At 47.1% G+C, this 22,985-nt stretch overlaps 1 pseudogene across 1 annotated transcript; it reads right to left on the bottom strand.

The window, feature by feature from the left end:
* Window positions 1-4,061: 4,061 nt before the first annotated feature.
* On the bottom strand, window positions 4,062-14,886 carry LOC112611879 (annotated as a pseudogene). The gene is made up of 2 exons (XR_003116791.1): window positions 14,415-14,886; window positions 4,062-4,108 (listed from the first exon to the last, which is right to left on the bottom strand). The product of XR_003116791.1 is annotated as an uncharacterized LOC112611879 (transcript).
* Between the last annotated feature and the right edge of the window lie 8,099 nt (window positions 14,887-22,985).

Here is a 22,985-nt window from a genome sequence, read left to right on the forward strand (position 1 = left end):
CCATATTGTGTGGTGGCTCACGCCTGTAATCCCAGCACTTTGGGAAGCCGAGGTGGGCAGATCACGAGGTCTGGAGATTGAGACTGTCCTGGCCAACATGGTGAAACCCCATCTCTACTAAAAATACAAAAATTAGCCCGGTGTGGTGGCAAGTGTTGAGATTACAGGTGTGAACCACCGCGCCCAGCCTTTTTTTTCCCCCCCCGAGACACAGTCTCGCTCTGTTGCCTAGGCTAGAGTGCAGTGGCACGATCTTGGCTCACTGTAGCCTCTGACTTCTGAGTTCAAGCAATTTTCCTGCTTCAGTCTCCGAAGCATCTGGGATTACAGGCGCACGCCATCATGCCCAGCCAATTTTTTGGTATTTTTGTAGAGACAGGGTTTTTCCACGCTGGCCAGGCTGGTCTTGAACTCCTGACCTCAAGTAATCCACCCTCTTTGGCTTCCCAAAGTGCTGAGATTATAGGCATGAGACACCGCGCCCGTCCCCTGTGGCTCATTCTTTGGATTACGGGTTTCCACTTTTGCAAGGAAACCTGAGAATTCCACAGATACTCTTTAAGCAGTGGTACCTGAGGTTTAATAGGAAGTGTTTTTATCTTAAATCAATAAAATTTTTTTCTATTCATTTTAGTTTTCGTTTTTTTTTTCTATCCATTTTAAAGAGTGTTGGATCTGTGGGTGAATTGAAATTTATTTCTAATATGTAAGCAGATTTAATTTTTATGTAGTGTTTAATTGTTCTGTGATTCATGAGCCACTACAAAATGAGTCTTTGTTTGTTTTCGAGACGGAGTCTTGCTCTGTTGCCAGGCTGAAGTGTACTGGCGTAATCTTGGCTCACTGCAACCTCCACCTCCCAGGTTCAAGTAATTCCCATGCCACAGACTCCCGAGTAGCTGGGATTACAGGCGCACGCCGACATGCCTGGCTAATTTTTTGTATTTTAGTAGAGACGGGGTTTCATTGTATTGGCCAGGATGGTCTTGATTTCCTGACCTTGTGATGCACCCTGCCTTGGCCTCCCAAAGTGCTAGGATTACAGGAGTGAGCCACCGCGCCCGGCCCATGAGTCTTTATTAATAGAGATTTCTTACTGGTGTTATGTGGCAGGTTCTGCATATTCCTCACCCATCATATGTATTCCACTTTCCTTTCTTATGGGGAAAATGCCTCTTTTTTATGGGGAAAACTACTCTTTTTGGCATGATTCAATGTTTACTTCATTTTCTTTGCTAATAAGGACTTGGTATGAATTTATAAGTATGTAAAGTTTATCATAGAGTATTGTCTCATGTGACTCATTCTCGTTTTTTGCCCTTTACTCTTTGTTGTTATTTCTGAGTATTATTTGGATGATTCATTTTGACTTAAGGACAGCCCTGTGATACGACAGTATTTTTATCTAATCTGATGGAGAAAGCATTTAGTCTCCTGATCAAGTATGATGTTAGCTGCAGGTTTTTAATAAATGCCTTAATTCAGTTTGAAGAAGTTCCCTTCTGTTCATTATTTATTGAGTGTTTCATCAAGTGGTATTGAACTTTTTCAAATGATTTTTTGCATCTATTGGGATGATCCTTTTTTTTTTTTTTTTTTTTTTGACACAAAGTTTCACGCTTCTTGCCCAGGCTGGAGTGCAGTGGTGTGATCTCGGCTGACTGCCACCTCTGCCTCCCGGGTTCAAGCGATTCTTCTGCCTCAGCCTCCTGAGTAGCTGGGATCTCCACGCCTGGTTAATTTTTTTTTTTTTTTTTTAATATTTTTAGTACAGACGGGGTTTCACCATGTTGGCCAGGTTGGTCTCGAACTCCAGACCTCAAGTGGTCCACCCACCTCAGCCTGGTAAAGTGCTGGGATTACAGGTGTGAGCCACCATGCCCAGCATATCCCACAATTTTTTTTTTTTTTTTTGAGACAAAGTCTTGCTTAAAGTTCAAAATCAGTAAATTGGACACACTTCATTACTATTATTATTTTTGAGATGGAGTATCGCTGCTCTGTTGCCCAAGCTGTAGTGCAGTGGCTCAATCTGTGGTCACTGCAACCTCTGATCCCCAAGTTCAAGTGATTCTTGTGCCTCAGCCTCCTGAAATCTCAGCTGTGATTATAGGCGTGTGCCACCATGCCCAGCTAATTTTTGTATTTTTAGTAGAGACAGGGTTTCACCATGTTGCCCAGGCTGATCTCGAACTCCTGGCCTCATGTGATCCGCCTGCCTTGGCCTCCCAAAGTGCTGGGATTACAGGCGTGAACCTCTGTGCCTGGCCTCATTCAAGTCATTGAATGTGGGGGGAGAGGTGGAGAAAATCATTTGTGCTGAGTCTGTGGATGTTATATGCCAAGGAAGAGGCCCAGTTGATAAGAGGGCTCAGGAGAGCCTTGTGAGAGTTTGGTCAAGGACTGAATCTTTTGCCAGTATGTAACGTTATATACAGCACGTGACATATACAGGTACCTATGTATATTGGAGACTGCATTAAGGGGATTCTGCACAGCTGAAGCCCTGACGTGTGGACACCGAGTTGGGGTGGTCACACTTGAGAGTTTGGGATGTTGTTGATACTAGGAGACCCAGGGACAGCTCTGGCCTCTGAAAGGACCATTGAATTCAACCCCTGGAATCCACCCAGACCTTGAGCGTATTTTCTCCTTGCATAGCATCACTCCCCCATGACCTGTCGGGGCAGCTGTGTTCACTCCTCTGCGTCTTCTACCTCACGTCCTCCTGAGCACTTGGCATTTCTACTCTGGTGACAAAAGGTCCCAGTCTCAAGTCTCCTCTCAGGTGACACTGTGACTCATGCCTGTAATCCCAGCATTTTGGGAAGCTGAGGCAGGCAGATTGCTTGAGGTCAGGAGTTTGAGACCAGTCTGGGCAACACAGTGAAACCCCATCTCTATAAAAAAAACAAAAATTAGCCAGTTGTGGTGGTGCACACCTGTAGGCCCAGCTACTTGGGAGGCTGAGGCAGGAGGATCGCTTGAGCCAAAGAGGTCAAGGCTGCAATGATCCATAATCGTACCACTGTACTCCAGCCTGGGTGATAGAACCCTGTCTCAAAAAAAAAAAAAAAAGGCCAGGCACAGTGGCTCACACCTGTATCCCAGCACTTTGGGAGACCTAGGCGGGCAGATCACCTGAGGTCAGGAGTTCAAGACCAGCCTGACCAACACAGTGAAACCCCCATCTGTACTAAAAATACAAAAAAATTAGCCAGCCATGGTGGCACACACCTGTAAATTCAGCTACTTGGGAGGCTGAGGCAGGAAAATCTCTTGAACCTGGGAGGCAGAAGTTGCAGTGAGCCGAGATTGAGCCACTACATTCCATCCTGGGCAACACAGTGAGACTCCGTCCCAAAAAAAAAAGAAAAAAAGTCCAGTGGTGGCCAGACACATGGTGGGCTTAGGAACGGAAATGCTGGGTGCCCTCCATGGTGTCCTGCTAAGATAAGTAAACAACAAAAAGGAAGGGGCCCCAGGTGGAGGAAGACGCAACAATTGTTCTGAGAAACAGCTAATCACAAAACAACTCAGGGGCACAATGACCTCCCCCATGACCCTATAAAGTATCCCTCCAGCCCCCACCCCTTGGCAGACAGCTCCTTCTCTGCTGTGCTACCCGTTGCACTTGCAATGTATTTTCATACTTTCTCTATTAAACTTGCCTTTCTTTACCCACAACTGTCTTGGTAAATTCCTTTACTGCCCCTGAAACTGGCTCTAGCTAAGTGCACCCAAGACATACTCCAGCCTGGGCAACAGAGTGGGACCCTGTAAAACAAAACAAAACAAAAACCCAAAAGATTAGCCTCTTTAGGCTCTCAAGGACAGCTTTTTTTTTTTTTTTTTTTCATTGCTAATGAAAGAGAATCCAAACTTTCTGTGAAGCAAAAGTCCCTCATTTCTTGGTGTGTTCCAGGAGGTCCACTTTTTAGACTTGGAGGATTCAGCCATGAAAGAGCTGACTGCTGTATTTGGTGGAGGTGAAGGGACTCCAGCCCAGGGAGAAGTGCCTCCCCGATCTGGGATCTGGGATCTGCTGGCCTCAATGACCCTCAGATGCAGTCGAAGTGGGTGGACACAGCCTGGAAGCTCAGGAGGCCTGAATGGAGGGGAGGGAATAGCACTGCTCTAAGCTCAGGCCTGCTGATGGGGACGGGACCAGCAAGGCTCAGCTTTTTGCCTCTGGGCAGGTTTGGAAAAGGTCCTTGGGATGGAGTGACTCTTATGACCTCTTCCAGGGACTCCAGCATTTTTAGCATCTCCTCCATTGCCTCTTCTTGTTTAGTTTTTGAGCCTCTCCTCTTGCAGTTCTTGACAGGGAAGTTAAGTCTTCCATCAGCATCGAGTTGATCCTCTTCATCTTTCTGTAAGCATCTGTAAGGCTGGGTGGCTGGGTTTTTTTTTTTTTTTTTTTTTGAGACAGTCTCGCTCTGTCGCCCAGGCTGGAGTGCGGTGGTGTGATCTCAGCTCAGCTCACTGCAACCTCTGCCTCCTGGGTTCAAGCAATTCTCTGCCTCAGCCTCCCGAGTAGCTAGGATTACAGGCACCCGCCACCATGCCTGGCTAATTTTTGTATTTTTAGTAGAAACAGGGTTTCTACTATCTTGGCCAGGCTGGTCTTGAACTCCTGACCTCCTGATCCACTTGCCTCAGCCTCCCAAAGGGCTGGGATTACAGGTGTGAGCCACTGCGCCCAGCCAAGGTGGGGTATTTTTAAAGATGCCTCCCTCTCTGAATACTCTTTTTTGGCAGCACTTGAGCTTGGCGAGAGTTGGCATTTCTCCTCAATCTGAGCAGCCACGGCTTCCGCAAGCTGCTTTTCATGTCTTCCATAAAGTTAACTCCTAACAGACTGAACAAGTCTCGATAAAAACAGGAGACATGACCAGACATGGTGACTCACGTCTGTAATTCAGCACTTTGGGAGGCTGAGGTGGGCGGATCACAAGGTTAGGAGATCAAGAACATCCTGGCTATCAAGGTGAAACCCCATCTCTACTGAAAATACAAAACATTAGCCTGGCGTGGTGGCACATGTCTGTAGTCCCAACTACTTGGGAGGCTGAGGCAGGAGAATCACTTGAACCCAGGAGACAGAGGTTGCAGTGAGCCAAGATCGCACCACTGCACTCCAGCCTGGGCAACAGAGCAAGACTCCGTCTCAAAAAAAAAAAAAAACCAGGAGATCCACCAGTAAGCTGATGAGATGTGGACGCACCAGTGTCGCCCCCTTGAGGCTGTGGAAAGTGAGCTGCGGACTCAGGTCACAGGGCAGCAGCTCCACCACCGCCTTGCCCAGGTTCCCAAGGGTCAGCCCAGAGCCCAGCTCCACAGAGGATCACAGCCCCTCCGTGGCACTGCAGCCACCACAGGACTGTACCCAGTAATCATGGATCCCAGTATCACGACAAATTCCAGATAACCCTCAACATTCTGCCTGGAACCCAGCCAGCAACAGGCATCCCGGATTGGTCCATTATACAGCTTGTACTGGGCAGTGGGATTTGTAAATGAAATGGGCCTGCCTCCATTGCTGTGTAATCATTCTTCTCCCCCTCTTTCTTGTTCTTATATAAAATTAAAAGATAGTGAAATGAGGCTGGGCTGCGGCGGCTCACACCTGTAATCCCAGCACTTTGGGAGGCTGAGGTGGGTGGATCACTTGAGACCAGGAGTTCGAGACCAGCCTGGCCAACATAATGAAACCCCGTCTCTACTGAAAATACAAAAAATTAGCCCGGTGTGGTGGCAGGTGACTGTAATTCCAGCTACTTGGGAGGCTGAGGCAGGAGAATTGCTTCAACCCAGGAGGTAGAAGTTGCAATGAGCCGAGATTGTGCCATCTCGAGATTCTGCCATTGCACTCCAGCCTGGGGGACACAGTGAGACTCTGTCTCAAAAATTAAAAAATAAAAATAAGAATAAAAAAAGTGAAATGTGGCCGGGCACGGTGGCTCAAGCCTGTAATCCCAGCACTTTGGGAGGCCGAGACGGGTGGATCACGAGGTCAGGAGATCGAGACCATCCTGGCTAACACGGTGAAACCCCGTCTCTACTAAAAAATACAAAAAACTAGCCGGGCGAGTTGGCGGGCGCCTGTAGTCCCAGCTACTTGGGAGGCTGAGGCAGGAGAATGGCGTAAACCCGGGAGGCAGTGAGCTGAGATCCGGCCACTGCACTCCAGCCTGGGTGACAGAGCGAGACTCCATCTCAAAAAAAAAAAAAAAAAAAAAAAAAAAAAAAAGTGAAATGTGTGCATCAACTGCAGGGCTTTACAGCTTTTTAAAACTTTATATACCCTGCAGCATATAACAGCACTATCAAACTATCAGTTATATCCATTAACTCAGGAATCAGCCCCTTGGTAACTTGTCAATTAACACTCACCTGCCCCACCAAAGGCCGTGTCTGTTTCAATTTGTATTAACAAATCAATGTATCAGTTTGTCCAGGTCTTCAACTTCACAAAAAGTCTTTTTTTTCTTATTATTTTTTTGAGAGGAAGTCTCACTCTGTTGCCCAAGCTGGAGTGCTGTGGCAAGATCTCGGCTCACTACAACCTCCACCTCCCAGGTTCAAGCGATTCTGCTGCTTCAGCCTCCTGAGTAGCGGGAATAACAGGCATGCGCCACCAAGCCTGGCTTTTTTTTTTTTTTTTTTTTTTTGTATCGTAAAGACAGGGTTTCACTATGTTGGCCAGGCTGGTCTCAAACTCCCGACCTTGTGATCCGCCTGCCTTGGCCTCCCAAAATGCTGGGATTACAGGCGTGAGAGCCACCGCACCTGGCCTCTTTTTCTTATTTTTTTGAGACAGGGTCTCACCCAGGCTGAGAGCAGTGGCAGGATCACCGCTTACTGCAGCCTCGACCTTCGGAGCTCAAATGATCCTCCTGCCTCAACATGCCGAGTATCTGGGACTATGGGTGTGCACCCAGCTAATTTTTTTTTTTTTTTGAGATGGAGTCTCACTCTGTTGTCTAGGCTAGAGTGCAGTGGTATGATCTTGGCTCACCGCAACCTCTGCCTCCTGGGTTCAAGTGATTCTCCTGCCTCAGCCTCCTGAGTAGCAGGGACTACAGGCGTTCGCCACCATACATGGCTACTTTTTATATTTTTAGTCAAGATGGGGTTTTACTATGTGGGCCAGCCTGCCTCGAACTCCTGACCTTGTGATCCACCTACCTTGACCTTCCAAAGTGCTGGGATTACAGGCATGAGCCTCTGGGCCTGGCCTTTTTTTATTTTTATTTTTTTTTGAGATGGAGTTTCACTCCTGTCGCCTAGGCTGGAGTGCAATGGCACAATCTCGGTTCACTGCAACCTCTGCCTCCTGGGTTTAAGTGATTCTCCTTTCTCAGCCTCCGGAGTAGCTGGGATTATAGGTCCTGCCACCACACCCAGCTAATTTTTGTATTTTTAGTAGAGACAGGGTTTCACCATGTTGGCCAGGCTGGTCTCGTACTCCTAACCTCAGGTGATCCACCCGCCTCGGCCACCTAAAGTGCTGGGATTACAGGCATGACCCACCGCACCTGGCCCAGCTAAATTTTGTTTGTTTGTTTGTTGATTTTTTGTAGAGATGATCTCCTTTGCCCAGGCTGGTCTCCAACTCCTGGATGCAGTCTATATTCCCGCCTTGACCTCGCAAAGTGCTGGGATTACAGGTGTGCACCTGGCATGGTTATGGTTTAACATTATGAATATAATTCATGCCACAGAATGGTGAACTTAAAATGGATAAAATAAAATTTTGTATGAAAACTTTAAAGATCATTAAAAAAACCCTTTAGCTCTATGAAACACCCGGTTAGGCTGGGCGCAGTGGCTCATGCCTGTAATCTCACTTTAGGAGGCCGAGGTGGGAGGATCATTTGAAGTCAGGAGTTTGAGACCAGCCTGGCCAACAGGGTGAAACCGCATCTCTACTAAAAATACAAAAATTAGCCAGGTGTGGTGGTGGGCGACTATAATCCCAGCTACTTGGGAGGCTGAGGCAGGAGAATTGCTTCAACCCAGGAGGTGGAGGTTGCAATGAGCTGAGATCGCGCCACTGCACTCCAGCCGGGGAAACAGAGTGAGACTCTCTCGAAAAAAAAAAGAGAGAAAGAAAAAAAGAAACACCCAGTTAAGATGATGAAATAAGCTCCTGAGTGGGAAACTATTTTCAAACTGTACATACAGCAAAGAACTAGTATCTAGTGTGTGTGTGTATATATATATATATATGTAAAACTGTCACCCTTATTTGGAAACACAGACATCTAACAGTGATGTCACCATATGTAATAAAGGGATTCTAGGAATGAGCCACCACTCCTGACTCTTAGAGAATTTTGAAATGTAAAAAGCCATGATATCTCCAAGGCAATCAAATTCCTATTCTCACTGGTATATTAAGAAAAACAGACCACACGCATTTGCTCACACCTGTGATCCCAGCACTTTGGGAGGCCGATCGCTTGAGCCCAGGAGTTCAAGACCGGCCTGGGAAACATAGTGAAATCCCATCTCTATTAAAAATTTAAAAATTAGCAAGGCGTGGTCACCTGCTTCTGTAGTCTCAGCTACTCAGGAGACTAAGGTGAGAGGATTGCTTGAGCCAGGAGGTGAAGGCTGCAATGGGCTATGATTGAGCCACTGCACTCTAGCCTTGGTGACAGTGAGACTGTCTCAAAAAAAAAAAAAAAAAAAAGAGGCTGGGTGTGGTGGCTCATGCCTGTAATCCCAGTACTTTGGGAGGCTGAGGTGGGCAGATCACTGGAGATCAGGAGTTCGAGACTAGCCCGTTCAAGATATTTGGTGAAACCCCGCCTCTACTAAAAATACAAAAATTACCCGGGCATGTGACGCGCACCTGTAATCCCAGCTACTCAGGAGGCTGAGGCAGGAGAATCGCTTGAACCCAGGAGGTGGAGATTGCAGTGAGCCTAGATTGTGCCACTGCACTCCAGCCTGGGTGACATAGCGAGACTCTGTCTCGAAAAAGAAAAAGAAAAAGAAAAGAGGAAAAAGAAAAAAGGGGTACGTAAATTTGGCATAAACCTGGAAACTCAATACTGTCAACAAATTAGACTAAAACCCCTAATGAATTTGCTTATTTCACCCAGTTTATTCAAATATGCATATCCTACAGAATACACCCAGTTAAAGTGTACAATTCATTGGTATAGTATATTCACAGATACATGCAATCATCACCACAGTGGATTTGCATCACCTGAAAGAGAAACCCTGTACCCTTTAGGTATCCACTCCCCCCTCATCCTCTCCCACCTTTCTTCCTCAACACCCAGCCCGAGGCAGTCAGCAATTGACTTTCTTTCTCTGCAGATTTCTCTGCTCTGGACTTTCGTATGAACGAAATTATACCATATGAGGAATTTTAAACTGGGTTTCATTTACCATCGTTTTTTGAAGGGATATCCATGTTGTAGTTTGGTCCTGTACATCATTTAGATTTATGATGGAATTATTAATATTTTGCATTGTATGGCTATTACATATTTTATCCGTGCATTCAATAATGGATTGGTTTCTACCTTTTGGCTGTCATGAATAACACTGCTATAAACATTCATGCTGAAGGTCTTTTTTTTTTTTTTTTTTTTTGAGACGGAGTCTTGCTCGGTAGCCCGGGCTGGAGTGCAGTGGCCGGATCTCAGCTCACTGCAAGCTCCGCCTCCCGGGTTTACGCCATTCTCCTGCCTCAGCCTCCCGAGTAGCTGGGACTACAGGCGCCCGCCACCTCGCCCGGCTAGTTTTTTGTATTTTTCGTAAAGACGGGGTTTCACGGTGTTAGCCAGGATGGTCTCGATCTCCTGACCTCGTGATCCGCCCGTCTCGGCCTCCCAAAGTGCTGGGATTACAGGCTTGAGCCACCGCGCCCGGCTTTGCTGAAGGTCTTGTGTGGACATATGTTTCTATGTATTTCTACCTACAACAGAAACTGATGTCACATGGAAATTCTGTTTAGTAGTTTCTTTTAAATTTAAAAGGCTTGAAGATTTATTATTTTTTTCTTGTGGCAAAAACTCTTAAGATTGAATATACTGGCTGGGCATGGTGGCTCACATCTGGGCATGGTGGCTCACATCTGTAATCCCAGTACTTTGGGAGGCCGAGGCAGGTGGATCACCTAAGGTCAGGAGTTCGAGACCAGTCTGGTCAACATGGTGAAACCCCATCTCTACTAAAAATACAAAAATTAGTTGGGTGTGGTGCTGTGTGCTGGTAATCCCAGCTACTCAGGAGGCTGAGGCGTGAGAATTGCTTGAATCTGGGAGGCAGAGGTTGTAGTGAGCCCAGATCGTGCCACTGCACTCCAGCCTGAGCAACAAGAGCAAACTCTGTCTCAAAAAAAAAAAAAAAAAAAGATTAAATATATCATGTTAACCCCAAGTGTATAGGTCAGCAGTGTTAAGTCTATTCACACTGTTGGAAAACAGATCTTCAGACCTTTTCAATCTTGCAAAACCCATAATCTATGCCCATTAAACCAACTGCCTACCACCCCAGCCCCATTCTACAGCCCCCATTCTCAGCAACGACCTTGCTGCACTGTTTCTGCATTTTGACTACTTTGGCTAGTCCATATGGACGAAATCCTACAGCATTTATTGTTTGATGACTGCCTCATTTCACTCAGCCTAATGTCCTCAGGGCTGGATGCAGTGGCTCACGCCTGTAATCCCAGCACTTCGGGAGGCCAAGGCAGGTGGATCACTTGAGGCCAGTTTGAGACTAGCCTGGCCAACATGGCAAAACCCTGTCTCTACTAAAAATACAAAAATTAGCCAGATGTGGTGGTGCCTGCCTGTAATCCCAGCTACTCAGGAGGCTGAGGCAGGAGAATCACTTGAACCCAGGGGGCGGAGGTTGCAGTGAGCTGAGATGGCGCCATTGCACTCCAGCCTGGGAGACACAGTGAGACTGTGTCTCAGAAAACAAAAAACCGATACTAAGTCATCCGATCTATGAGCATGGAATTCTCTGAGAATACAGAAAAACACAATAGTTATTTTTCTTACTATCAAACAATAACATGCAACACTTCTGCGACCAGATGTGGGGGATTTTTCCACACACACCAAGCAAGCAATTCTGCACAGCATTCTTCTCCAGCAGACACCAGGAGGCTGCCGCCTAACTGAAATAAATTCGGATGCTACTTGGAGATAGCATTAGCATCAGATTCCACAGGTTCAGGTCCCAGTGCCATAAGACTGCCCTCACCTCACATGCCAGTGTTTTTTTTTGTTTTTTTTTTTTTTTAATTAATTAATTTTTTTGAGATGGAGTCTCTGTCGCCAGGCTGGAGTGCAGTGGTGCGATCTTGGCTCACTGCAACCTCCACCTCCTGCATTCAAGCCATTCTCCTGCCTCAGCCTCCCGAGTAGCTGGGACTACACGCGCCTGCCATCACGCCTGGCTAATTTTTGTATTTTTAGTAGAGTCGGGGTTTCACCATGTTGGCCAGGATGGTCTCGATTTCTTGACCTTGTGATCCGCCTGCCTCGGCTTCACAAAGTGCTGGGATTACAGGCATGAGCCACCATGCCCGGCCTGGAATTCTTAACAGGACCATTAGGATTAAACAAATTTTACTGGGGGTCTGAAGAAATGATGTCATCAAGCACCTGGCTTGACGACATCATTGGATATTGGTGATAAACTTAAACTTCAGCCCCTCTCTCCTCCAGGTGAGGCAGGAAACTTAAGGCCAATTCGTGCTGACTTCCTAAAGCTGGATCCAAGGAAAACACCAAGGTCTGGGGACAGGGAATCTAAGGCCAATTAACGCCAACTGCCTAAAGCTAAACCAAATGGAAAAACCCCATCTCCCCAAGCCTGGAGTAGCAAAGCATCAAAGGCTGCTTTCCCTCCAGCCCTCCCACTTCCGCCACATCTCAGATGGAAGGGAAAGTGCCCTGGATTGGCTGCGGGCCAAGCACCGGCCATCCCTTCATCTTCAGAGGGCACCAATTCCCCTCAGCCTTTAATTAGCCACCAGCTAAATCCTTCATCCAGATAAGGGGTAACTGATGGGGACCTCGAAAGGAGTACTTAAAACCCAGAAAACTTTGCAACTGGCCCCTTGAGCTGCTTGCTCGGGCCCACTTCCACCCTGTAATGTGCTTTCTCCCTTTAATAAATCCTTGCTCTTGAGGCTTCGTTCCTGGGTTTCGTTCCTTTGTGTGTGTTGTTCAGTTCTTTGTTCAAAGACTCCAAGGACCTGGACAACTCACACTCATGGCCTTCCTTCCAGTAACACAGGGAGGTCAGGGGTGAAGCGGAGTATCCCAGCCATCTAATCACACGGTTGCTTCCCCTGGCAACCACCCCATCCTGAGGCTATCCAGGGCCCCCAGTCACTAGTCACCTCATCATCACTTTGGTGATTCCAAGGCTTTTAGGAGCTGTAGGCCAAGGAAACAAATCAAAATCAATATTTCACAATATAACAGATGTCTTTCTAGGTATTTGGTGTGTTTTTTGTTTTGTTTTTTTTTTTTTTTTTTTTTGAGATGGAGTCTCAGTCTCTTGTTGCCCAGGCTGCAGTGCAGGGGTGTGATCTCGGCTCACTGCAACCTCCTCCTCCCGGGTTCAAGTGATTCTCCTGCCTCAGCCTTCCGAGTAGTTGGGACTACATGTGTGCACCACCACGCCCGGCTGATTTTTCTATTTTTAGTAGAGACAGGGTTTCACCGTATTGGCCAGGCTGGTCTCAGACTCCTGACCTCAGGTGATCCGCCTGCCTTAGGCCTCCCAAAGCGCTGGGATTACAGGTGTGAGCCACTGCGCCCGGCGTCTTTAGTTTCTTTTAGCAATGCTTTGTAGCTTTCAGTTTAAAAGTCTTTTATCTTCTTGGTTACATTTATTCTCAAGTATTTGTTTGTTTTTGTGCCATTGTAAATGGGATTGTTTTCTTAATTTTCTTTCCTGCCTGGTCACCGCTAGTGTGTAGAAACACAATTTATTATTTTTTTCGCTGATTTTGTTTCTTTCAACTTTGCTGAAATCTCATACAGTTAGCCCTCCATATTCCTGGGTTCTGCATCCATGGATTCAACCAGCTATGAACTGAAAATATTCAGAAAAAAATTGGTTGGCTGTGTCTGTAATGAATATGTGCTTTTTCCCCCCCTCATTATCTCCTAAACGACTTATTATAACAACTATTTACACAATAGTTGCATTGTATTAGGTATTATAAATAACCTAGAGATGATTTAAAGTATATAGGAAGATGAGTATAGGTTATGAGAAAAGAACTTTTATCTGAAGAATGTGACTGTGGCAGGCCAGGTCTCAGTAACGCAGACCTCCATAACAACTGTTTCAGTACTGAGTGGTTAAGTTAAATATTAAAAGCCAGAGCCCTTACATAAAGGTTGGGATGTAACAAAAGCCCACCAAAAATTTTTTCCTAGGCCTTTCCTGGGCTTTAATGCATGACAAAAATAATGAAGGAATTCTTTTTTTTTTTTTTTTTTTTTTTTGAGATGGAGTCTCACTCTGTTGCCCAGCCACGATCTCGGCTCACTGCAACCTCCGCCTCCCAGGTTCAAGCGATTCTCCTGCCTCAGCCTCCCAAGTAGCTGAGACTACAGGTGCGTGCCACCATGCCCGGCTAAGTTTTTGTACTTTTAGTAGAGACAGGGTTTCACCGTGTTAGCCGGGATGGTCTCGATCTCCTGATCTCGTGATCTGCCCACCTCGGTCTCCCAAAGTGCTGGGATTACAGGCATGAGCCACCGAGCAGGGCCATGAAGGAATTTTTAAAAGAACCATTAAGCGTTAAACAAGTTTTACTGGGGGTCTGAAGAAACTCCCCAGGCCTCCACAAACAAGTTTATTGGGGTCTGAAGGAACTCCCCAAACCTCCATGATTTAGCTGGAGACAAGAGAAGGGTAATCACTCCAGCACCTGGACCCATTTAGAATTAAGTAAATTTACTGAGGCTCCAGAAGAAGGTCTTCAGGACTCAGACCTTAGTTAAGTCAATTAAATAAGATTAAAATAAGTCAATCGCTTATATCTTTTTTTTTTTTTTTAAACTAAGTGGCTTTTTTATTAGAGAAAGCCAGAATTACAAAGGACTTAAGAGTTGGCATTGTGGGGGCCGGGCATAGTGGCTCACGCCTGTAATCCCAGCACTTTGGGAGGCTGAGGTGGGTGGATCATGAGGTCAGGCGATCAAGACCATCCTGGCTAACATGGTGAAACCTGGTCTATACTAAAAATAAAAAACAAATAAAAAAATAAAAATAAAAACATTAGCCAGGCGTGGTGGCAGGCGCTACTCAGGAGGCTGAGGCAGGAGAATGGCACGAACCCGGGATGCGAAGCTTGCAGTGAGCCGAGACTGCACCACTGCACTCCAGCCTGGGCGACAGAGTGAGACTCCGTCTCAAAAAGAGAAAAAAGTTGGCATTGGGACCCTTCTTGCCAAAGGTGGGCACAATGTTGACAAAGTGCCGGTTGTACTGCATCTGCCGCTTAGCCTGGCTTGTCATCTTCTTTCTTCCTCCTCCTCCTCCTGTTTGGCCACCTTAAGAGTCTGACCTCTCACTTTCCCAGCATGGGTCAGGGAACCATGGACTTTACCCCCAAGCATGCAGCTTGCTACTTGGCTAATCAGGGCCTCCACCCCACACTGGCCCATGGTGGCCTCATCCTCCAGGGGCGTGCCTGCCAGGAGCACAACTTGATCTCCTGGGGCAATGCCCTCCAGGGAGGCTACATGAGCCTTGATCTGGGTGACCATCTCCTGGCCGGTCACTTCAAGGGTGTGTAGCTCCTGGGCGCAGACAAAGAGCTGCATGTTGGTGACTGAACTGTGGTCCCACCTGCTGCTACCACAAAGATAAGGGTTGAGGAAGGAGCGAGTGCGCACACGTACAGACCGCAGGCTGCATGTCACATCACTCAATCACTTATGTCTTTAGAAGAGTGCACACTTACACGTAGACAGATAGCTTAGAAGGTATATAAGCTCTGGAAGACTTTGTAATTTTGAGTTGGTCTGGTGATAATTTCCAGGCCTTCTCCCTGTAACCAGGTGCAGAAATAAAAACTCTCTTCTTCCCCAGTTCATCTGTGTCTTGTTATTGGGCCATGAGAAATCGCAGCCCAACCCTCAGTTTGGTCCGAAATGAGATCTTTTAAATTATTAGGCTGAGGGCTGGGCGCGGTGGCTCACGCCTGTAATCTCAGCACTTTGGGAGGCCGAGGCGGGCGGATCACGAGGTCAGGATATCGAGACCATCCTGGCTAACAGGGCAAAACCCTGTCTCTACTAAAAACAAAAAAATTAGCCGGGCGTGGTGGCGGGAGCCTGTAGTCCCAGCTACTCAGGAGGCTGAGGCAGGAGAATGGTGTGAACCCAGAAGGCGGAGCTTGCAGTGAGCCGAGAATGCGCCACTGCACTCCAGCCTGGGCGACAGAGCAGGACTCCGTCTCAAAAACAAAAACAAAAACAAAAAAAATTAGGCTGAGACAGCATGAAAATGAGACAGTAATCACATCCTCCCCCTACTTTAAGCAATGCATTCACCTGTTAAAACTGCTTGCTACTGTCACAAGCAGCTGTAAATTAACCTACTAATGCTGCACCAGACACTATAACTCATGTCCTATAGCTTAACAATGGATAGCCAATTACTAATCAGTGTCATTTCTGTAAGCCAATGAGAATTCTTGCCAAACAACTTTATACCAGTCCCTCCCTGTACCCCATTTTGCCTTTAAAAACCTGCTTCTGGCCAGGTGTGGTGGCTCACGCCTGTAATCCCAGCACTTTGGGAGGCCAAGGCAGGCAGATCATCTGAGGTCAGGAGTTTGAGACCAGCCTGGCCAACATGGTGAAACCCTGTCTTTACTAAAAATACAAAAATTACCCAGGTGTGGTGGCAGGTGCCTGTAATCCCAGCTACTCGGGAGGCTGAGGTGGGGGAATCGCTTGAATCCAGGAGGTGGAGGTTGCAGTGAGCCATGATTACACCACTGCACTCCAGCCTGGGTGACAGAGTAAGACTCTGTCTCAAACAAAAACAAAAACCAGAAAACAACAACCACCAAAAAAACACACCTGCTTGTAACAAAGGTGGAACGGAGTTCATATCCAAGGTCACTCGGGTCTGAGTCTCCCAGGAAGTTGTTCTCACTTTGGCTCAAGTAAACTTGTTAAATTATACTTGCGCCTCAGCCTCTTTCTTTTAGGTTGGCATTTCTTTTTTTTTTTTTTTTCTTTTTTGAGACCGAGTCTTGCTCTGTTGCCCAGGCTGGAGTGCAGTGGCATGACCTCGGCTCACTGCAACCTCCGCCTCCTGGGTTCAAATGATTCTCCTGCCTTAGCCTCCTGAATAGCTGGGATTATAGGCATGTGCCACCACGCCCAGCTAACTTTTGTATTTTTAGTAGAGATGGGGTTTCACCATGTTGGTCATGCTAGTCTTGAACTCCACACCTCATGATCCACCTGCCTCAGTCTCCCAAAGTGCTGGGATTACAGGCGTGAGCCATCGTGCTGCGCCTGGCCTTAGGTTGATATTTCTGTAAAAATACTGGGCCATTTTATATAAGGGCCTTGAGTTTCCATAAATTTTGGTACCAAGGGTCACACTGGAGCCAATTCCCCAGGGATACTGAAGAACTACATTAATTTTAAGTTTTAAAAATGGAATCTTTCTTTTTTCTTTAGACAGGGTCTTGCTCTGTCATCCAGGCTGGAGTGCAGTGGAGCAATCTTGGCTCACTGCAACCTCTGCCTCCTGGGCTCAAGCGACCGTCCTGCCTTAGCCCCTCAAGCAGATGGGACTACAGGCGTGAGCCATGACACTTGGCTGATTTTTGTATTTGTGTGTGTGTGTGTATGTGTGTGTGTGTGTGTGTATATATATATATATATATTTTATCTTTGTAACTGTCTCTGTCAGCCAGGCTAGAGTACAGTGGTGCGATCTCAGCTCACTGCAACCTCTGCCTCCGGGTTCAAACAATTCTTTTTTTTTTTTTTTTGAGACGGAGTCTTGCTCTGCCGCCCAGGCTGGAGTACAGTGGCCGGATCTCAGCTCCCTGCAAGCTCCGCCTCCCGGGTTCACGCCATTCTCCTGCCTCAGCCTCCCGAGTAGCTGGGACTACAGGCGCCCGCCACCTCGCCCGGCTAGTTTTTTGTATTTTTAGTAGAGACGGGGTTTCACCGTGTTAGCCAGGATGGTCTCGATCTCCTGACCTCGTGATACGCCCATCTCGGCCTCCCAAAGTGCTGGGATTACAGGCTTGAGCCACCGCGCCCGGCCCGGGTTCAAACAATTCTTATGTCTCAGCTTCCTTAGTAGCTGGGACTATAGGTGCGTGCCACCACGCCCAGCTAATTTTTGTATTATTAGTTTAGGCAGGGTTTCAGCATGTGGGCCAGGCTAGTCTCAAACTCCTGACCTCAAGTGATCTACCCACTTCGGCCTCCCAAAGTGCTGGGATTACAGGTGTGAGCCACCATGCCTGGCCAAGTTTTGGTTTTTTTTTGTAGAGATAGGGTTTCACCATGTTGCCCAGGCTTGTCTCGAACTCCTAAACTCAAGCAATTTGTCCTCCTCGGCCTCCCAAAGTGCTGGGATTATAGGCGTGAGCCACCATGACTGGCCTAAAAGTGGAATCTTGAGGGATTTCTTCACAGGGATCTTGCCATTGACGAAAAGAGATAATTTTATGTATTCCTGTCCAATGTGGATGCCTGCTATTTATTTATTTTTTTAATTGTCTAATTGGTCTGCGAGGGCTAGCAGTATGTCGAACAGAAGGAATGTCCTTTTTCCGGATCTTAGAGGAAAAGCTTTGTCTTTTACTGCTGAATATGGTATTAGCTGTGTTTTCAAATATGGCTTTTATTATGCTGGGTATTTTTCTTTCTTCTCTCTTTTATTTATTTATTTATTTTTTTTGAGATGGAGTTTCTCTTTTTGTTGCCCAGGCTGGAATGCAATGGCGCGATGTCAGCTCATGGCAACCTCTGCCTCCCAGGTTCAAGTGATTCTCCTGCCTCAGTCTCCCAAGTAGCTGGGATTACAGGCATGCGCCACTACACCCGGCTAATTTTGTATTTTTAGTGGAGATGGGGTTTCTCCATGTTGGTCAGGCTGGTCTTGAACTCCCGACCTCAGGTGATCTGCCCGCCTTGGCCTCCCAAAGTGCTGGGATTACAGGCATGAGCCACCACGCCCGGCCTGGGTATTTTTCTTCTATTCCTAGTTTGTTAGGTTGTTCTTTTTTTAATCAAGAAAGGGGTGTTGAATTTTGTCAGATGCTTTTAGTATATATTCAATTTCCAAATGGCTCAAATTATGGACTTTTGTTTCAGGTTTTGTTGTTGGAATAAATAAAACAACAAAAATCTATTTTCCTTCTTTCACTTTTTTTTTTTTTTTTTTTTGAGACGGAGTTTCGCTCTTGTTGCCCAGGTTGGAGTGCAATGGTGCGATCTTGGCTCACTGCAACCTCTGCCTCCCGGGTTCAAGCAATTCTCCTGGCTCAGCCTCCCTAGTAGCTGGGATTATAGGCACTCGCCACCAGGCCCAGCTAATTTTTTTTTGTATTTTTAGTAGAGACGTTGTTTCAGTATGTTGGCCAGGCTGATCTTGAACTCCTGACCTCAGACGATCCACTTGCCTCAGCCTCCCAAAGTGCTGGGATTATAGGCATGTGCCACCGCGCCCAGCTCTCCTTCACTGTTTTGTTTTCTGCTCATTGGAAATACTTTGGGGAGGGGAGGGCCCTCTCTACTACAGCACGTGTACTTTTTTTCCTCCAGAGATCTTCAAATAACTACTATCAGTTAGGGGCCTCCTGCATGGTGAGAGATGCTTTGTGTGGTTTAAGGACACAGGGCTTTATTTAGGTCTGAACTAACATCTTTGCTGAGCTACAAGGATGCCATGAGGGTTATTTCTGACAACCTTGGAGATCTGGGTCTTTGTTGCATTAGAGGCATGAGCAGCAGCAGCAACAGCAGAGGTATTTAAGGTTCCTGGAGAGTGTGGACCTCAAGACACCATCTAATAGCAGCTTTCCAGTCCCCACTCTTTTTGTTCTGTTTTTCTGATGACTACTTTTTCGGGAATGACTACCTGATGGATCCACAACTTGCACAGAAAAAAAAAATCTTCCCACCAGCCTGCACCCTAGATGAAGGCCAATACCCAGCATTAGTCACAGCTTCATTCCAAAATACACAGTCACAGCTAGGCCGGGTGCAGTGGCTCATACCTATAATCCCAGAATTCTGGGAGGCCGAGGCAGATGGATCACTTAAGGTCAGAAGTTCGAGACCAGCCTGGCCAACATGATGAAACCCCATCTCTACTAAAAATACGAAAATTAGCTGGGTGTGGCGGCACGCCCCTGTAATCCCTGCTATTCGGAAGTCTGAGGCAGAAGAACTGCTTAAACCTGGGAGGCAGAGGTTGCAGTGAGCCAAGATCACACCACTGCACTCCAGCCTGGGTAACACAGTGAGACTCTGTCTAAAAAACACAAACTAAAACAAAAACAAAAAAACCACAGCTAGGTCCCAGTCAAAACATATGACCCAGGACTGTGTAAGAGGGGCTGCAATTGGCCGGGCGCAGTGGCTCACGCCTGTAAGACCAGCACTTTAGGAGGCTGAGGCGGGCAGATCACCTGAGGTTGGGAGTTCGAGATCAGCCAGACCAACATGGAGAAAACCCATCTCTACTAAAAATACAAAAAATCAGCCAGGTGTGGTGGCACATGCCTGTAATTCCAGCTACTCGAGAGGCTGAGGCAGGAGAATCACCTGAACCTGGCAGGCAGAGGTTGCAGTGAGCCGAGATCGTGCCATTGCATTCCAGCCTGGGCAATAAGAGCGAAACTCTGTCTAACAAAAAAAAAAAAAAAAAATTGGGGCTGCAATCCCATACTTCTGCTCCTTAATGTAAAGGAATTATGCAAACTGCTGACTTAGCTCAGCTGAATCTGGAACTGAGGCCAGCTAGGCCTCAGCAATGCAACACAGGGCAGAAGCAGCAGCTTAAAGTACACGCTGGCTGCTGGGCAGCAGAGCAGGTTAGCAACCCAGAGGAAAGAACAGACCTGTGGCGTGGTGACCAGCATCTAGACATCTTGTTCATGGTGCCAACTGCCAGTGTCGCCTGAAAACGTGTGGTTCTGATGTTGACCCGCATGGCTGTGTGGCAGACACACAGTGAGTATAAAAAGGCTTTATTACATAATTGAGATCTCAGGGCAGGGCTCACAAGCAGGTGTGAAATGGCTTGACAGCAAGGAAGATTGCATTAATTCCTATTGTGAATGGTGATGCAGGAATCCTCAAATAAATACCAGGAAACCATAGGAAGCAACATATTAAAAGCATTACATAACCACAAGTGAGATTTATTCTTGGAACATAAAAATGGTTCAAAATATGAAAACTGATAATTGTCATATACCATATTAGCAAAATGATGGCAAATGACAATCATCTCAATTGATGCCATATATGAAAAACCTACATCATTTTGATGGTGAAACACTGGATCAGGAAAAAGAGGATGTATGCTCTAACAGGTTTTTTTTTTCCTGAGACGGAGTTCTCACTCTGTTGTCCAGGCTGGAGTGCAGTGGCACGATCTCGGCTCAGGGCAGCCTCCACCTCCCAGAGGTTCAAGTGATTCTCCTGTCTCAGCCTCCCGAGTAGCTGGGACTACAGGCAGATGCCACCACACCCAGCTAATTTTTGTATTTTTAGTAGAGACGGGGTTTCACCATGTTGGTCAGGCTGGTCTCAAACTCCTGGACTCAAGTGATCTGCCCGCTTGGCTGCCCAAAGTGCTGAGATTACAGGCGTGAGCTACCGTGCCCGACCCTAACTAGTTTTACTCAGTGTGTTAAAGGAGAAGCTGTCAGGGAAATCAGGCAAGAAAATGAAATGAAAGCATTCTAGATTAAAAAATATACACACACAGCCCCCACAGCCTCCCAGACCAATATACAAGAGATATAACCATTTTCACTGTACACACAGGTGGACACACCCAGACACAGACACATAATCTCACAAACTCACAGATATAATGGCCCAGAGATACCAACAGATGCTTGCAGAGACACACAGACCCCAGGCCTGCCCCCTCTACTCCAGGTTTCTCTCCTTCCTGAGGAATAACCACTGTGATCTGTATAGTTTTGCTTATTTTCTTGTTTCTTCTCTTCTAGAATGTCAGGTTGAAGGAGACAGGGATATTAGTATAGCTTTGTTCATTACAACAACTAGAGAACCTGTTATATCAAGGAGATTAATACTTATTGAATCGACCAGGTGTGGTGGCTCACGCCTGTAATCCCAGCACTTTGGGAGGCAGAGGCGGGCGGATCATCTCAGGTCAGGAGTTCGAGACCAGCCTGGCCAACATGGTGAAACCCCATCTCTACTAAAAATATAAAAATTAACTGGGTGTGGTGGTACACTCCTGTAATCCCAGCTACTCGGGAGGCTGAGGCAGGAGAATTGCTTGAATCCGGGAGGCGGAGGTTGCAGTGAGCCAAGACCGCGCCATTGCACTCCAGCCTGGGCAACAAGAGCGAAACTCTGTCTCAGAAAACAAAACAAAGAAACACTTATTGAATTGTAGGACTCAAACAGACACATAAACAGGTTTTACACAAACCTCACCATAAGCTCACATACACTTAATCTTCAAAGAGTGAATTGTTCTCACCCACATCCCATGTGGCAGAGAGATGCCTTCCAGCCCCCAAGCCTCTCACAAAAAGTGGCTCTTTAGCCCATCCTGATGGGGAAGACATTTTACACTACTTGAGCATATAGACTCTAAAAGTAGAAAATGGGAGTTCAAGGATGCAAAAGGGCTGGAAGTGGATTGATGCTGCTGCTTCAATCCTTCAACTGTTATAAATTGTAGATGATTCCAGGAACATCCCTCATGACTTGACCCTGTGTCCATTTGCTTTTCCACTGAGAGCACAGTGAGGGCAGCAAAGGTGTGGATCTCATGGCTCAGCCGCACGCCCTCCTCTGAGCTCTTCCTGGTAGCGCTCACCTCCACTAAGGGCACATCTGCCAGCAGACTTCGCTCCAGATGCCCCCACGGGACCCCACCATGCTCAAGCCTTGCAAGGCTGCCCCCTGACCCACATCTGCTGTTGGGGTAGGATGGAGGCCTACAAAACTCAGACTAAACATCTTGAAGTGACAGAAATATCACTTCTGGTATCCAGGGAAAGACAGGAAGTTGTTGTGAGGTTGGATGGTGAGCTGGTTTCCCTCATTCCTGCCACATCCCTGGCAGGACACTCTGACTTGCTATCCAGGTAACAGCGGGCACTGCCTCCACCAAAGGAAGGGCCTGACACCTACCATGGCTGCACAGCTCAGCAAAGAAGGAACTCTTCGGTGCTGTCAGGACACAGTTTCTTGCGAGTTCAGTACACTTTGCATTCTGGGAGTGACATGAAGTGAGTGGGCTCCATGGCCAGTGGCACCTCTCTGACATGGCGGCCTCCCGTATACCACAAGGCTGGAGTTCTGCAGGGTGGGTTCTGTTCCACAAAGCAGTAAGTGCTGGCCTTGGAGGCCAGGCTATGAAACCAGCCCTGCAGCAGCACACGTGACACGCACAGAGGAGAGAAGACCTCGTCATTGTCAGTGCCCGAGCCAGGTGGAATGTGCCAGAAAATCTGGGGTGGGCAAGTTAGGGAAGGTAAGAAGTTTGATTGTGTCCTGCAGTCTATGGCCATACCACCCTGAACGTGCCTGATCTTGTCTGACTGTGTCCTGTAGCTGGGACATGGTAGGGCTACGTCTCTGTGATGCCACTGTTGTGTTTTGAGGCTTCTGTGGTGGTTGGTGCAGAGCTGGTGGTTATGGGACAGTGGATCTTGTATGGTCAAGGGGCATGTGTCCCATGACACACATTCTGCCACGGCTTCTTCCACC

Source organism: Theropithecus gelada, chromosome 19, assembly GCF_003255815.1.
Source record: "Theropithecus gelada isolate Dixy chromosome 19, Tgel_1.0, whole genome shotgun sequence".
Lineage (NCBI taxonomy): Eukaryota > Metazoa > Chordata > Mammalia > Primates > Cercopithecidae > Theropithecus > Theropithecus gelada.